This window comes from Aphelocoma coerulescens, chromosome 21 (assembly GCF_041296385.1).
Source record: "Aphelocoma coerulescens isolate FSJ_1873_10779 chromosome 21, UR_Acoe_1.0, whole genome shotgun sequence".
Taxonomy (NCBI): domain Eukaryota; kingdom Metazoa; phylum Chordata; class Aves; order Passeriformes; family Corvidae; genus Aphelocoma; species Aphelocoma coerulescens.
In genome coordinates, this window is record NC_091034.1 from 19312 (window position 1) to 36051 (window position 16740).

The window sequence follows — 16740 nt, forward strand, 5'->3', positions numbered from 1 at the left end:
CCTAAATCTCCTCAGGACCCCTGCAAAGCCACCCCTTAGCCCCGCCCATTTCCCCTTTAGCCCCGCCCCCTCCCGGCCCTGCCGACCCAAATTCCCCCCCAAAAACCCCCCAAAACCCCCAAAATTCCAGAAAAAAACCCCCCAGAGACCCCCAAAAATCCCCTTAAAGACCCAACATTCCCAAATAAAAGCCCCAAACCCCCTAAATCTCCTCAGGACCCCTGCAAAGCCACCCCTTAGCCCCGCCCATTTCCCCTTTAGCCCCGCCCCCTCCCGGCCCTGCCGACCCAAATTCCCCCCCAAAAACCCCCCAAAACCCCCAAAATTCCAGAAAAAACCCCCCAGAAACCCCCAAAAATCCCCTTAAAGACCCAACATTCCCAAATAAAAGCCCCAAACCCCTTAAATCTCCTCAGGACCCCTGCAAAGCCACCTCTTAGCCCCGCCCATTTCCCCTTTAGCCCCGCCCCCTCCCGGCCCTGCCGACCCAAATTCCCCCCCAAAAACCCCCCAAAACCCCCAAAATTCCAAAAAAAACCCCCCCAGAGACCCCCAAAAATCCCCTTAAAGACCCAAAATTCCCAAATAAAAGCCCCAAACCCCCTAAATCTCCTCAGGACCCCTGCAAAGCCACCCCTTAGCCCCGCCCACTCCCCCTCTAGCCCCGCCCATTTCCCCTTTAGCCCCGCCCCCTCCCGGCCCTGCCGACCCAAATTCCCCCCCAAAAACCCCCCAAAACCCCCAAAATTCCAAAAAAAAACCCCCCAGAGACCCCCAAAAATCCCCTTAAAGACCCAAAATTCCCAAATAAAAGCCCCAAACCCCCTAAATCCCCTCAGGACCCCTGCAAAGCCACACCTTAGCCCCGCCCATTTCCCCTTTAGCCCCGCCCCCTCCCGGCCCTGCCGACCCAAATTCCCCCCCAAAAACCCCCCAAAACCCCCAAAATTCCAAAAAAAAACCCCCCAGAGACCCCCAAAAATCCCCTTAAAGACCCAAAATTCCCAAATAAAAGCCCCAAACCCCCTAAATCTCCTCAGGACCTCTGCAAAGCCACCCCTTAGCCCCGCCCATTTCCCCTTTAGCCCCGCCCCCTCCCGGCCCTGCCGACCCAAATTCCCCCCCAAAAACCCCCCAAAACCCCCAAAATTCCAAAAAAAACCCCCCCAGAGACCCCCAAAAATCCCCTTAAAGACCCAAAATTCCCAAATAAAAGCCCCAAACCCCCTAAATCTCCTCAGGACCCCTGCAAAGCCACCCCTTAGCCCCGCCCATTTCCCCTTTAGCCCCGCCCCCTCCCGGCCCTGCCGACCCAAATTCCCCCCCAAAAACCCCCCAAAACCCCCAAAATTCCAAAAAAAAACCCCCCCAGAGACCCCCAAAAATCCCCTTAAAGACCCAAAATTCCCAAATAAAAGCCCCAAACCCCCTAAATCTCCTCAGGACCCCTGCAAAGCCACCCCTTAGCCCCGCCCATTTCCCCTTTAGCCCCGCCCCCTCCCGGCCCTGCCGACCCAAATTCCCCCCCAAAAACCCCCCAAAACCCCCAAAATTCCAAAAAAAAACCCCCCAGAGACCCCCAAAAATCCCCTTAAAGACCCAAAATTCCCAAATAAAAGCCCCAAACCCCCTAAATCTCCTCAGGACCCCTGCAAAGCCACCCCTTAGCCCCGCCCATTTCCCCTTTAGCCCCGCCCCCTCCCGGCCCTGCCGACCCAAATTCCCCCCCAAAAACCCCCCAAAACCCCCAAAATTCCAAAAAAAAACCCCCCCAGAGACCCCCAAAAATCCCCTTAAAGACCCAAAATTCCCAAATAAAAGCCCCAAACCCCCTAAATCTCCTCAGGACCCCTGCAAAGCCACCCCTTAGCCCCGCCCACTCCCCCTCTAGCCCCGCCCATTTCCCCTTTAGCCCCGCCCCCTCCTGGCCCTGCCGACCCAAATTCCCCCCCAAAAACCCCCCAAAACCCCCAAAATTCCAGAAAAAAACCCCCCAGAGACCCCCAAAAATCCCCTTAAAGACCCAAAATTCCCAAATAAAAGCCCCAAACCCCCTAAATCTCCTCAGGACCCCTGCAAAGCCACCCCTTAGCCCCGCCCATTTCCCCTTTAGCCCCGCCCCCTCCCGGCCCTGCCGACCCAAATTCCCCCCCAAAAACCCCCCAAAACCCCCAAAATTCCAGAAAAAAACCCCCCCAGAGACCCCCAAAAATCCCCTTAAAGACCCAAAATTCCCAAATAAAAGCCCCAAACCCCCTAAATCTCCTCAGGACCCCTGCAAAGCCACCCCTTAGCCCCGCCCATTTCCCCTTTAGCCCCGCCCCCTCCCGGCCCTGCCGACCCAAATTCCCCCCCAAAAACCCCCCAAAACCCCCAAAATTCCAGAAAAAAACCCCCCAGAGACCCCCAAAAATCCCCTTAAAGACCCAACATTCCCAAATAAAAGCCCCAAACCCCCTAAATCTCCTCAGGACCCCTGCAAAGCCACCCCTTAGCCCCGCCCATTTCCCCTTTAGCCCCGCCCCCTCCCGGCCCTGCCGACCCAAATTCCCCCCCAAAAACCCCCCAAAACCCCCAAAATTCCAAAAAAAAACCCCCCAGAGACCCCCAAAAATCCCCTTAAAGACCCAAAATTCCCAAATAAAAGCCCCAAACCCCCTAAATCTCCTCAGGACCCCTGCAAAGCCACCCCTTAGCCCCGCCCATTTCCCCTTTAGCCCCGCCCCCTCCCGGCCCTGCCGACCCAAATTCCCCCCCAAAAACCCCCCAAAACCCCCAAAATTCCAAAAAAAAACCCCCCAGAGACCCCCAAAAATCCCCTTAAAGACCCAAAATTCCCAAATAAAAGCCCCAAACCCCCTAAATCTCCTCAGGACCTCTGCAAAGCCACCCCTTAGCCCCGCCCATTTCCCCTTTAGCCCCGCCCCCTCCCGGCCCTGCCGACCCAAATTCCCCCCCAAAAACCCCCCAAAACCCCCAAAATTCAAAAAAAAAACCCCCCAGAGACCCCCAAAAATCCCCTTAAAGACCCAAAATTCCCAAATAAAAGCCCCAAACCCCCTAAATCTCCTCAGGACCCCTGCAAAGCCACCCCTTAGCCCCGCCCATTTCCCCTTTAGCCCCGCCCCCTCCCGGCCCTGCCGACCCAAATTCCCCCCCAAAAACCCCCCAAAACCCCCAAAATTCCAAAAAAAACCCCCCCAGAGACCCCCAAAAATCCCCTTAAAGACCCAAAATTCCCAAATAAAAGCCCCAAACCCCCTAAATCTCCTCAGGACCCCTGCACAGCCACCCCTTAGCCCCGCCCATTTCCCCTTTAGCCCCGCCCCCTCCCGGCCCTGCCGACCCAAATTCCCCCAAAAACCCCCCAAAACCCCCAAAATTCCAGAAAAAAAAACCCCAGAGACCCCCAAAAATCCCCTTAAAGACCCAACATTCCCAAATAAAAGCCCCAAACCCCCTAAATCTCCTCAGGACCCCTGCAAAGCCACCCCTTAGCCCCGCCCATTTCCCCGTAAGCCCCGCCCCCTCCCGGCCCTGCCGACCCAAATTCCCCCCCAAAAACCCCCCAAAACCCCCAAAATTCCAAAAAAAAACCCCCCCAGAGACCCCCAAAAATCCCCTTAAAGACCCAAAATTCCCAAATAAAAGCCCCAAACCCCCTAAATCTCCTCAGGACCCCTGAAAAGCCACCCCTTAGCCCCGCCCACTCCCCCTCTAGCCCCGCCCATTTCCCTTTTAGCCGCGCCCCCTCCCGGCCCTGCCGACCCAAATTCCCCCCCAAAAACCCCCCAAAACCCCCAAAATTCCAAAAAAAACCCCCCAGAGACCCCCAAAAATCCCCTTAAAGACCCAAAATTCCCAAATAAAAGCCCCAAACCCCCTAAATCTCCTCAGGACCCCTGCAAAGCCACCCCTTAGCCCCGCCCACTCCCCCTCTAGCCCCGCCCATTTTCCCTTTAGCCCCGCCCCCTCCCGGCCCTGCCGACCCAAATTCCCCCCCAAAAACCCCCCAAAACCCCCAAAATTCCAAAAAAAAACCCCCCAGAGACCCCCAAAAATCCCCTTAAAGACCCAAAATTCCCAAATAAAAGCCCCAAACCCCCTAAATCTCCTCAGGACCCCTGCAAAGCCACCCCTTAGCCCCGCCCATTTCCCCTTTAGCCCCGCCCCCTCCCGGCCCTGCCGACCCAAATTCCCCCCCAAAAACCCCCCCAAACCCCCAAAATTCCAAAAAAAAAACCCCCAGAGACCCCCAAAAATCCCCTTAAAGACCCAAAATTCCCAAATAAAAGCCCCAAACCCCCTAAATCTCCTCAGGACCCCTGCAAAGCCACCCCTTAGCTCCGCCCATTTCCCCTTTAGCCCCGCCCCCTCCCGGCCCTGCCGACCCAAATTCCCCCCCAAAAACCCCCCAAAACCCCCAAAATTCAAAAAAAAAACCCCCCAGAGACCCCCAAAAATCCCCTTAAAGACCCAAAATTCCCAAATAAAAGCCCCAAACCCCCTAAATCTCCTCAGGACCCCTGCAAAGCCACCCCTTAGCCCCGCCCATTTCCCCTTTAGCCCCGCCCCCTCCCGGCCCTGCCGACCCAAATTCCCCCCCAAAAACCCCCCAAAACCCCCAAAATTCCAAAAAAAACCCCCCCAGAGACCCCCAAAAATCCCCTTAAAGACCCAAAATTCCCAAATAAAAGCCCCAAACCCCCTAAATCTCCTCAGGACCCCTGCAAAGCCACCCCTTAGCCCCGCCCATTTCCCCTTTAGCCCCGCCCCCTCCCGGCCCTGCCGACCCAAATTCCCCCCCAAAAACCCCCCAAAACCCCCAAAATTCCAGAAAAAAACCCCCAGAAACCCCCAAAAATCCCCTTAAAGACCCAACATTCCCAAATAAAAGCCCCAAACCCCTTAAATCTCCTCAGGACCCCTGCAAAGCCACCTCTTAGCCCCGCCCATTTCCCCTTTAGCCCCGCCCCCTCCCGGCCCTGCCGACCCAAATTCCCCCCCAAAAACCCCCCAAAACCCCCAAAATTCCAAAAAAAACCCCCCCAGAGACCCCCAAAAATCCCCTTAAAGACCCAAAATTCCCAAATAAAAGCCCCAAACCCCCTAAATCTCCTCAGGACCCCTGCAAAGCCACCCCTTAGCCCCGCCCACTCCCCCTCTAGCCCCGCCCATTTCCCCTTTAGCCCCGCCCCCTCCCGGCCCTGCCGACCCAAATTCCCCCCCAAAAACCCCCCAAAACCCCCAAAATTCCAAAAAAAAACCCCCCAGAGACCCCCAAAAATCCCCTTAAAGACCCAAAATTCCCAAATAAAAGCCCCAAACCCCCTAAATCTCCTCAGGACCTCTGCAAAGCCACCCCTTAGCCCCGCCCATTTCCCCTTTAGCCCCGCCCCCTCCCGGCCCTGCCGACCCAAATTCCCCCCCAAAAACCCCCCAAAACCCCCAAAATTCCAAAAAAACCCCCCCCAGAGACCCCCAAAAATCCCCTTAAAGACCCAAAATTCCCAAATAAAAGCCCCAAACCCCCTAAATCTCCTCAGGACCCCTGCAAAGCCACCCCTTAGCCCCGCCCATTTCCCCTTTAGCCCCGCCCCCTCCCGGCCCTGCCGACCCAAATTCCCCCCCAAAAACCCCCCAAAACCCCCAAAATTCCAAAAAAAACCCCCCCAGAGACCCCCAAAAATCCCCTTAAAGACCCAAAATTCCCAAATAAAAGCCCCAAACCCCCTAAATCTCCTCAGGACCCCTGCAAAGCCACCCCTTAGCCCCGCCCATTTCCCCTTTAGCCCCGCCCCCTCCCGGCCCTGCCGACCCAAATTCCCCCCCAAAAACCCCCCAAAACCCCCAAAATTCCAGAAAAAAAACCCCCAGAGACCCCCAAAAATCCCCTTAAAGACCCAAAATTCCCAAATAAAAGCCCCAAACCCCCTAAATCTCCTCAGGACCCCTGCAAAGCCACCCCTTAGCCCCGCCCATTTCCCCTTTAGCCCCGCCCCCTCCCGGCCCTGCCGACCCAAATTCCCCCCCAAAAACCCCCCAAAACCCCCAAAATTCCAAAAAAAACCCCCCCAGAGACCCCCAAAAATCCCCTTAAAGACCCAAAATTCCCAAATAAAAGCCCCAAACCCCCTAAATCTCCTCAGGACCCCTGAAAAGCCACCCCTTAGCCCCGCCCACTCCCCCTCTAGCCCCGCCCATTTCCCCTTTAGCCCCGCCCCCTCCCGGCCCTGCCGACCCAAATTCCCCCCCAAAAACCCCCCAAAACCCCCAAAATTCCAAAAAAAAACCCCCGCAGAGACCCCCAAAAATCCCCTTAAAGACCCAAAATTCCCAAATAAAAGCCCCAAACCCCCTAAATCTCCTCAGGACCCCTGCAAAGCCACACCTTAGCCCCGCCCATTTCCCCTTTAGCCCCGCCCCCTCCCGGCCCTGCCGACCCAAATTCCCCCCCAAAAACCCCCCAAAACCCCCAAAATTCCAAAAAAAAACCCCCCAGAGACCCCCAAAAATCCCCTTAAAGACCCAAAATTCCCAAATAAAAGCCCCAAACCCCCTAAATCTCCTCAGGACCTCTGCAAAGCCACCCCTTAGCCCCGCCCATTTCCCCTTTAGCCCCGCCCCCTCCCGGCCCTGCCGACCCAAATTCCCCCCCAAAAACCCCCCAAAACCCCCAAAATTCCAAAAAAAACCCCCCCAGAGACCCCCAAAAATCCCCTTAAAGACCCAAAATTCCCAAATAAAAGCCCCAAACCCCCTAAATCTCCTCAGGACCCCTGCAAAGCCACCTCTTAGCCCCGCCCACTCCCCCTCTAGCCCCGCCCATTTCCCCTTTAGCCCCGCCCCCTCCCGGCCCTGCCGACCCAAATTCCCCCCCAAAAACCCCCCAAAACCCCCAAAATTCCAGAAAAAAACCCCCCAGAGACCCCCAAAAATCCCCTTAAAGACCCAAAATTCCCAAATAAAAGCCCCAAACCCCCTAAATCTCCTCAGGACCCCTGCAAAGCCACCCCTTAGCCCCGCCCATTTCCCCTTTAGCCCCGCCCCCTCCCGGCCCTGCCGACCCAAATTCCCCCCCAAAAACCCCCCAAAACCCCCAAAATTCCAAAAAAAAAACCCCCAGAGACCCCCAAAAATCCCCTTAAAGACCCAAAATTCCCAAATAAAAGCCCCAAACCCCCTAAATCTCCTCAGGACCCCTGCAAAGCCACCCCTTAGCCCCGCCCATTTCCCCTTTAGCCCCGCCCCCTCCCGGCCCTGCCGACCCAAATTCCCCCCCAAAAACCCCCCAAAACCCCCAAAATTCCAAAAAAAACCCCCCCAGAGACCCCCAAAAATCCCCTTAAAGACCCAAAATTCCCAAATAAAAGCCCCAAACCCCCTAAATCTCCTCAGGACCCCTGCAAAGCCACCCCTTAGCCCCGCCCATTTCCCCTTTAGCCCCGCCCCCTCCCGGCCCTGCCGACCCAAATTCCCCCCCAAAAACCCCCCAAAACCCCCAAAATTCCAAAAAAAACCCCCCCAGAGACCCCCAAAAATCCCCTTAAAGACCCAAAATTCCCAAATAAAAGCCCCAAACCCCCTAAATCTCCTCAGGACCCCTGAAAAGCCACCCCTTAGCCCCGCCCATTTCCCCTTTAGCCCCGCCCCCTCCCGGCCCTGCCGACCCAAATTCCCCCCCAAAAACCCCCCAAAACCCCCAAAATTCCAGAAAAAAAACCCCCAGAAACCCCCAAAAATCCCCTTAAAGACCCAACATTCCCAAATAAAAGCCCCAAACCCCCTAAATCTCCTCAGGACCCCTGCAAAGCCACCCCTTAGCCCCGCCCATTTCCCCTTTAGCCCCGCCCCCTCCCGGCCCTGCCGACCCAAATTCCCCCCCAAAAACCCCCCAAAACCCCCAAAATTCCAAAAAAAACCCCCCCAGAGACCCCCAAAAATCCCCTTAAAGACCCAAAATTCCCAAATAAAAGCCCCAAACCCCCTAAATCTCCTCAGGACCCCTGCAAAGCCACCCCTTAGCCCCGCCCACTCCCCCTCTAGCCCCGCCCATTTCCCCTTTAGCCCCGCCCCCTCCCGGCCCTGCCGACCCTAATTCCCCCCCAAAAACCCCCCAAAACCCCCAAAATTCCAAAAAAAAACCCCCCAGAGACCCCCAAAAATCCCCTTAAAGACCCAAAATTCCCAAATAAAAGCCCCAAACCCCCTAAATCTCCTCAGGACCTCTGCAAAGCCACCCCTTAGCCCCGCCCATTTCCCCTTTAGCCCCGCCCCCTCCCGGCCCTGCCGACCCAAATTCCCCCCCAAAAACCCCCCAAAACCCCCAAAATTCCAAAAAAAACCCCCCCAGAGACCCCCAAAAATCCCCTTAAAGACCCAAAATTCCCAAATAAAAGCCCCAAACCCCCTAAATCTCCTCAGGACCCCTGCAACGCCACCCCTTAGCCCCGCCCATTTCCCCTTTAGCCCCGCCCCCTCCCGGCCCTGCCGACCCAAATTCCCCCCCAAAAACCCCCCAAAACCCCCAAAATTCCAGAAAAAAAACCCCCAGAGACCCCCAAAAATCCCCTTAAAGACCCAACATTCCCAAATAAAAGCCCCAAACCCCCTAAATCTCCTCAGGACCCCTGCAAAGCCACCCCTTAGCCCCGCCCATTTCCCCTTTAGCCCCGCCCCCTCCCGGCCCTGCCGACCCAAATTCCCCCCCAAAAACCCCCCAAAACCCCCAAAATTCCAAAAAAAACCCCCCCAGAGACCCCCAAAAATCCCCTTAAAGACCCAAAATTCCCAAATAAAAGCCCCAAACCCCCTAAATCTCCTCAGGACCCCTGCAAAGCCACCCCTTAGCCCCGCCCACTCCCCCTCTAGCCCCGCCCATTTCCCCTTTAGCCCCGCCCCCTCCCGGCCCTGCCGACCCAAATTCCCCCCCAAAAACCCCCCAAAACCCCCAAAATTCCAAAAAAAAAACCCCCAGAGACCCCCAAAAATCCCCTTAAAGACCCAAAATTCCCAAATAAAAGCCCCAACCCCCCTAAATCCCCTCAGGACCCCTGCAAAGCCACACCTTAGCCCCGCCCATTTCCCCTTTAGCCCCGCCCCCTCCCGGCCCTGCCGACCCAAATTCCCCCCCAAAAACCCCCCAAAACCCCCAAAATTCCAAAAAAAAACCCCCCAGAGACCCCCAAAAATCCCCTTAAAGACCCAAAATTCCCAAATAAAAGCCCCAAACCCCCTAAATCTCCTCAGGACCTCTGCAAAGCCACCCCTTAGCCCCGCCCATTTCCCCTTTAGCCCCGCCCCCTCCCAGCCCTGCCGACCCAAATTCCCCCCCAAAAACCCCCCAAAACCCCCAAAATTCCAAAAAAAACCCCCCCAGAGACCCCCAAAAATCCCCTTAAAGACCCAAAATTCCCAAATAAAAGCCCCAAACCCCCTAAATCTCCTCAGGACCCCTGCAAAGCCACCCCTTAGCCCCGCCCATTTCCCCTTTAGCCCCGCCCCCTCCCGGCCCTGCCGACCCAAATTCCCCCCCAAAAACCCCCCAAAACCCCCAAAATTCCAAAAAAAACCCCCCCAGAGACCCCCAAAAATCCCCTTAAAGACCCAAAATTCCCAAATAAAAGCCCCAAACCCCCTAAATCTCCTCAGGACCCCTGCAAAGCCACCCCTTAGCCCCGCCCATTTCCCCTTTAGCCCCGCCCCCTCCCGGCCCTGCCGACCCAAATTCCCCCCCAAAAACCCCCCAAAACCCCCAAAATTCCAGAAAAAAAACCCCCAGAGACCCCCAAAAATCCCCTTAAAGACCCAACATTCCCAAATAAAAGCCCCAAACCCCCTAAATCTCCTCAGGACCCCTGCAAAGCCACCCCTTAGCCCCGCCCATTTCCCCTTTAGCCCCGCCCCCTCCCGGCCCTGCCGACCCAAATTCCCCCCCAAAAACCCCCCAAAACCCCCAAAATTCCAAAAAAAACCCCCCCAGAGACCCCCAAAAATCCCCTTAAAGACCCAAAATTCCCAAATAAAAGCCCCAAACCCCCTAAATCTCCTCAGGACCCCTGAAAAGCCACCCCTTAGCCCCGCCCACTCCCCCTCTAGCCCCGCCCATTTCCCCTTTAGCCCCGCCCCCTCCCGGCCCTGCCGACCCAAATTCCCCCCCAAAAACCCCCCAAAACCCCCAAAATTCCAAAAAAAACCCCCGCAGAGACCCCCAAAAATCCCCTTAAAGACCCAAAATTCCCAAATAAAAGCCCCAAACCCCCTAAATCTCCTCAGGACCCCTGCAAAGCCACACCTTAGCCCCGCCCATTTCCCCTTTAGCCCCGCCCCCTCCCGGCCCTGCCGACCCAAATTCCCCCCCAAAAACCCCCCAAAACCCCCAAAATTCCAAAAAAAAACCCCCCAGAGACCCCCAAAAATCCCCTTAAAGACCCAAAATTCCCAAATAAAAGCCCCAAACCCCCTAAATCTCCTCAGGACCTCTGCAAAGCCACCCCTTAGCCCCGCCCATTTCCCCTTTAGCCCCGCCCCCTCCCGGCCCTGCCGACCCAAATTCCCCCCCAAAAACCCCCCAAAACCCCCAAAATTCCAAAAAAAACCCCCCCAGAGACCCCCAAAAATCCCCTTAAAGACCCAAAATTCCCAAATAAAAGCCCCAAACCCCCTAAATCTCCTCAGGACCCCTGCAAAGCCACCTCTTAGCCCCGCCCACTCCCCCTCTAGCCCCGCCCATTTCCCCTTTAGCCCCGCCCCCTCCCGGCCCTGCCGACCCAAATTCCCCCCCAAAAACCCCCCAAAACCCCCAAAATTCCAGAAAAAAACCCCCCAGAGACCCCCAAAAATCCCCTTAAAGACCCAAAATTCCCAAATAAAAGCCCCAAACCCCCTAAATCTCCTCAGGACCCCTGCAAAGCCACCCCTTAGCCCCGCCCATTTCCCCTTTAGCCCCGCCCCCTCCCGGCCCTGCCGACCCAAATTCCCCCCCAAAAACCCCCCAAAACCCCCAAAATTCCAAAAAAAAAACCCCCAGAGACCCCCAAAAATCCCCTTAAAGACCCAAAATTCCCAAATAAAAGCCCCAAACCCCCTAAATCTCCTCAGGACCCCTGCAAAGCCACCCCTTAGCCCCGCCCATTTCCCCTTTAGCCCCGCCCCCTCCCGGCCCTGCCGACCCAAATTCCCCCCCAAAAACCCCCCAAAACCCCCAAAATTCCAAAAAAAACCCCCCAGAGACCCCCAAAAATCCCCTTAAAGACCCAAAATTCCCAAATAAAAGCCCCAAACCCCCTAAATCTCCTCAGGACCCCTGCAAAGCCACCCCTTAGCCCCGCCCATTTCCCCTTTAGCCCCGCCCCCTCCCGGCCCTGCCGACCCAAATTCCCCCCCAAAAACCCCCCAAAACCCCCAAAATTCCAAAAAAAACCCCCCCAGAGACCCCCAAAAATCCCCTTAAAGACCCAAAATTCCCAAATAAAAGCCCCAAACCCCCTAAATCTCCTCAGGACCCCTGAAAAGCCACCCCTTAGCCCCGCCCATTTCCCCTTTAGCCCCGCCCCCTCCCGGCCCTGCCGACCCAAATTCCCCCCCAAAAACCCCCCAAAACCCCCAAAATTCCAGAAAAAAAAACCCCCAGAAACCCCCAAAAATCCCCTTAAAGACCCAACATTCCCAAATAAAAGCCCCAAACCCCCTAAATCTCCTCAGGACCCCTGCAAAGCCACCCCTTAGCCCCGCCCATTTCCCCTTTAGCCCCGCCCCCTCCCGGCCCTGCCGACCCAAATTCCCCCCCAAAAACCCCCCAAAACCCCCAAAATTCCAAAAAAAAATTCCGCAGAGACCCCCAAAAATCCCCTTAAAGACCCAAAATTCCCAAATAAAAGCCCCAAACCCCCTAAATCTCCTCAGGACCCCTGCAAAGCCACCCCTTAGCCCCGCCCATTTCCCCTTTAGCCCCGCCCCCTCCCGGCCCTGCCGACCCAAATTCCCCCCCAAAAACCCCCCAAAACCCCCAAAATTCCAAAAAAACCCCCCCCAGAGACCCCCAAAAATCCCCTTAAAGACCCAACATTCCCAAATAAAAGCCCCAAACCCCCTAAATCTCCTCAGGACCCCTGCAAAGCCACCTCTTAGCCCCGCCCATTTCCCCTTTAGCCCCGCCCCCTCCCGGCCCTGCCGACCCAAATTCCCCCCCAAAAACCCCCCAAAACCCCCAAAATTCCAAAAAAACCCCCCCCAGAGACCCCCAAAAATCCCCTTAAAGACCCAACATTCCCAAATAAAAGCCCCAACCCCCCTAAATCTCCTCAGGACCCCTGCAAAGCCACCCCTTAGCCCCGCCCACTCCCCCTCTAGCCCCGCCCATTTCCCCTTTAGCCCCGCCCCCTCCCGGCCCTGCCGACCCAAATTCCCCCCCAAAAACCCCCCAAAACCCCCAAAATTCCAAAAAAAAACCCCCCAGAGACCCCCAAAAATCCCCTTAAAGGCCCAAAATTCCCAAATAAAAGCCCCAAACCCCCTAAATCTCCTCAGGACCCCTGCAAAGCCACACCTTAGCCCCGCCCATTTCCCCTTTAGCCCCGCCCCCTCCCGGCCCTGCCGACCCAAATTCCCCCCCAAAAACCCCCCAAAACCCCCAAAATTCCAAAAAAAAACCCCCCCAGAGACCCCCAAAAATCCCCTTAAAGACCCAAAATTCCCAAATAAAAGCCCCAAACCCCCTAAATCTCCTCAGGACCCCTGCAAAGCCACCCCTTAGCCCCGCCCACTCCCCCTCTAGCCCCGCCCATTTCCCCTTTAGCCCCGCCCCCTCCCGGCCCTGCCGACCCAAATTCCCCCCCAAAAACCCCCCAAAACCCCCAAAATTCCAAAAAAAACCCCCCCAGAGACCCCCAAAAATCCCCTTAAAGACCCAACATTCCCAAATAAAAGCCCCAAACCCCCTAAATCTCCTCAGGACCCCTGCAAAGCCACCCCTTAGCCCCGCCCATTTCCCCTTTAGCCCCGCCCCCTCCCGGCCCTGCCGACCCAAATTCCCCCCCAAAAACCCCCCAAAACCCCCAAAATTCCAAAAAAAAACCCCCCAGAGACCCCCAAAAATCCCCTTAAAGACCCAAAATTCCCAAATAAAAGCCCCAAACCCCCTAAATCTCCTCAGGACCCCTGCAAAGCCACCCCTTAGCCCCGCCCATTTCCCCTTTAGCCCCGCCCCCTCCCGGCCCTGCCGACCCAAATTCCCCCCCAAAAACCCCCCAAAACCCCCAAAATTCCAAAAAAAAACCCCCCCAGAGACCCCCAAAAATCCCCTTAAAGACCCAACATTCCCAAATAAAAGCCCCAAACCCCCTAAATCTCCTCAGGACCCCTGCAAAGCCACCCCTTAGCCCCGCCCACTCCCCCTCTAGCCCCGCCCATTTCCCCTTTAGCCCCGCCCCCTCCCGGCCCTGCCGACCCAAATTCCCCCCCAAAAACCCCCCAAAACCCCCAAAATTCCAGAAAAAAACCCCCCAGAGACCCCCAAACATCCCCTTAAAGACCCAACATTCCCAAATAAAAGCCCCAAACCCCCTAAATCTCCTCAGGACCCCTGCAAAGCCACACCTTAGCCCCGCCCATTTCCCCTTTAGCCCCGCCCCCTCCCGGCCCTGCCGACCCAAATTCCCCCCCAAAAACCCCCCAAAACCCCCAAAATTCCAAAAAAAAACCCCCCAGAGACCCCCAAAAATCCCCTTAAAGACCCAAAATTCCCAAATAAAAGCCCCAAACCCCCTAAATCTCCTCAGGACCCCTGCAAAGCCACCCCTTAGCCCCGCCCATTTCCCCTTTAGCCCCGCCCCCTCCCGGCCCTGCCGACCCAAATTCCCCCCCAAAAACCCCCCAAAACCCCCAAAATTCCAAAAAAAACCCCCCCAGAGACCCCCAAAAATCCCCTTAAAGTCCCAAAATTCCCAAATAAAAGCCCCAAACCCCCTAAATCTCCTCAGGACCCCTGCAAAGCCACCCCTTAGCCCCGCCCACTCCCCCTCTAGCCCCGCCCATTTCCCCTTTAGCCCCGCCCCCTCCCGGCCCTGCCGACCGAAATTCCCCCCCAAAAACCCCCCAAAACCCCCAAAATTCCAAAAAAAAACCCCCCCAGAGACCCCCAAAAATCCCCTTAAAGACCCAAAATTCCCAAATAAAAGCCCCAAACCCCCTAAATCTCCTCAGGACCCCTGCAAAGCCACCCCTTAGCCCCGCCCATTTCCCCTTTAGCCCCGCCCCCTCCCGGCCCTGCCGACCCAAATTCCCCCCCAAAAACCCCCCAAAACCCCCAAAATTCCAAAAAAAAACCCCCCAGAGACCCCCAAAAATCCCCTTAAAGACCCAAAATTCCCAAATAAAAGCCCCAAACCCCCTAAATCTCCTCAGGACCCCTGCAAAGCCACCCCTTAGCCCCGCCCATTTCCCCTTTAGCCCCGCCCCCTCCCGGCCCTGCCGACCCAAATTCCCCCCCAAAAACCCCCCAAAACCCCCAAAATTCCAAAAAAAAACCCCCCCAGAGACCCCCAAAAATCCCCTTAAAGACCCAACATTCCCAAATAAAAGCCCCAAACCCCCTAAATCTCCTCAGGACCCCTGCAAAGCCACCCCTTAGCCCCGCCCACTCCCCCTCTAGCCCCGCCCATTTCCCCTTTAGCCCCGCCCCCTCCCGGCCCTGCCGACCCAAATTCCCCCCCAAAAACCCCCCAAAACCCCCAAAATTCCAAAAAAAAACCCCCCCAGAGACCCCCAAAAATCCCCTTAAAGACCCAAAATTCCCAAATAAAAGCCCCAAACCCCCTAAATCTCCTCAGGACCCCTGCAAAGCCACACCTTAGCCCCGCCCATTTCCCCTTTAGCCCCGCCCCCTCCCGGCCCTGCCGACCCAAATTCCCCCCCAAAAACCCCCCAAAACCCCCAAAATTCCAAAAAAAACCCCCCAGAGACCCCCAAAAATCCCCTTAAAGACCCAAAATTCCCAAATAAAAGCCCCAAACCCCCTAAATCTCCTCAGGACCCCTGCAAAGCCACCCCTTAGCCCCGCCCATTTCCCCTTTAGCCCCGCCCCCTCCCGGCCCTGCCGACCCAAATTCCCCCCCAAAAACCCCCCAAAACCCCCAAAATTCCAAAAAAACCCCCCCCAGAGACCCCCAAAAATCCCCTTAAAGACCCAAAATTCCCAAATAAAAGCCCCAAACCCCCTAAATCTCCTCAGGACCCCTGCAAAGCCACCCCTTAGCCCCGCCCACTCCCCCTCTAGCCCCGCCCATTTCCCCTTTAGCCCCGCCCCCTCCTGGCCCTGCCGACCCAAATTCCCCCCCAAAAACCCCCCAAAACCCCCAAAATTCCAGAAAAAAACCCCCCAGAGACCCCCAAAAATCCCCTTAAAGACCCAAAATTCCCAAATAAAAGCCCCAAACCCCCTAAATCTCCTCAGGACCCCTGCAAAGCCACCCCTTAGCCCCGCCCATTTCCCCTTTAGCCCCGCCCCCTCCCGGCCCTGCCGACCCAAATTCCCCCCCAAAAACCCCCCAAAACCCCCAAAATTCCAGAAAAAAAACCCCCAGAGACCCCCAAAAATCCCCTTAAAGACCCAAAATTCCCAAATAAAAGCCCCAAACCCCCTAAATCTCCTCAGGACCCCTGCAAAGCCACCCCTTAGCCCCGCCCATTTCCCCTTTAGCCCCGCCCCCTCCCGGCCCTGCCGACCCAAATTCCCCCCCAAAAACCCCCCAAAACCCCCAAAATTCCAGAAAAAAAACCCCAGAGACCCCCAAAAATCCCCTTAAAGACCCAACATTCCCAAATAAAAGCCCCAAACCCCCTAAATCTCCTCAGGACCCCTGCAAAGCCACCCCTTAGCCCCGCCCATTTCCCCTTTAGCCCCGCCCCCTCCCGGCCCTGCCGACCCAAATTCCCCCCCAAAAACCCCCCAAAACCCCCAAAATTCCAAAAAAAAACCCCCCAGAGACCCCCAAAAATCCCCTTAAAGACCCAAAATTCCCAAATAAAAGCCCCAAACCCCCTAAATCTCCTCAGGACCCCTGCAAAGCAACCCCTTAGCCCCGCCCATTTCCCCTTTAGCCCCGCCCCCTCCCGGCCCTGCCGACCCAAATTCCCCCCCAAAAACCCCCCAAAACCCCCAAAATTCCAAAAAAAAACCCCCCCAGACACCCCCAAAAATCCCCTTAAAGACCCAAAATTCCCAAATAAAAGCCCCAAACCCCCTAAATCTCCTCAGGACCCCTGCAAAGCCACCCCTTAGCCCCGCCCATTTCCCCTTTAGCCCCGCCCCCTCCCGGCCCTGCCGACCCAAATTCCCCCCCAAAAACCCCCCAAAACCCCCAAAATTCCAAAAAAAACCCCCCCAGAGACCCCCAAAAATCCCCTTAAAGACCCAAAATTCCCAAATAAAAGCCCCAAACCCCCTAAATCTCCTCAGGACCCCTGCAAAGCCACCTCTTAGCCCCGCCCACTCCCCCTCTAGCCCCGCCCATTTCCCCTTTAGCCCCGCCCCCTCCCGGCCCTGCCGACCCAAATTCCCCCCCAAAAACCCCCCAAAACCCCCAAAATTCCAGAAAAAAACCCCCCAGAGACCCCCAAAAATCCCCTTAAAGACCCAAAATTCCCAAATAAAAGCCCCAAACCCCCTAAATCTCCTCAGGACCCCTGCAAAGCCACCCCTTAGCCCCGCCCATTTCCCCTTTAGCCCCGCCCCCTCCCGGC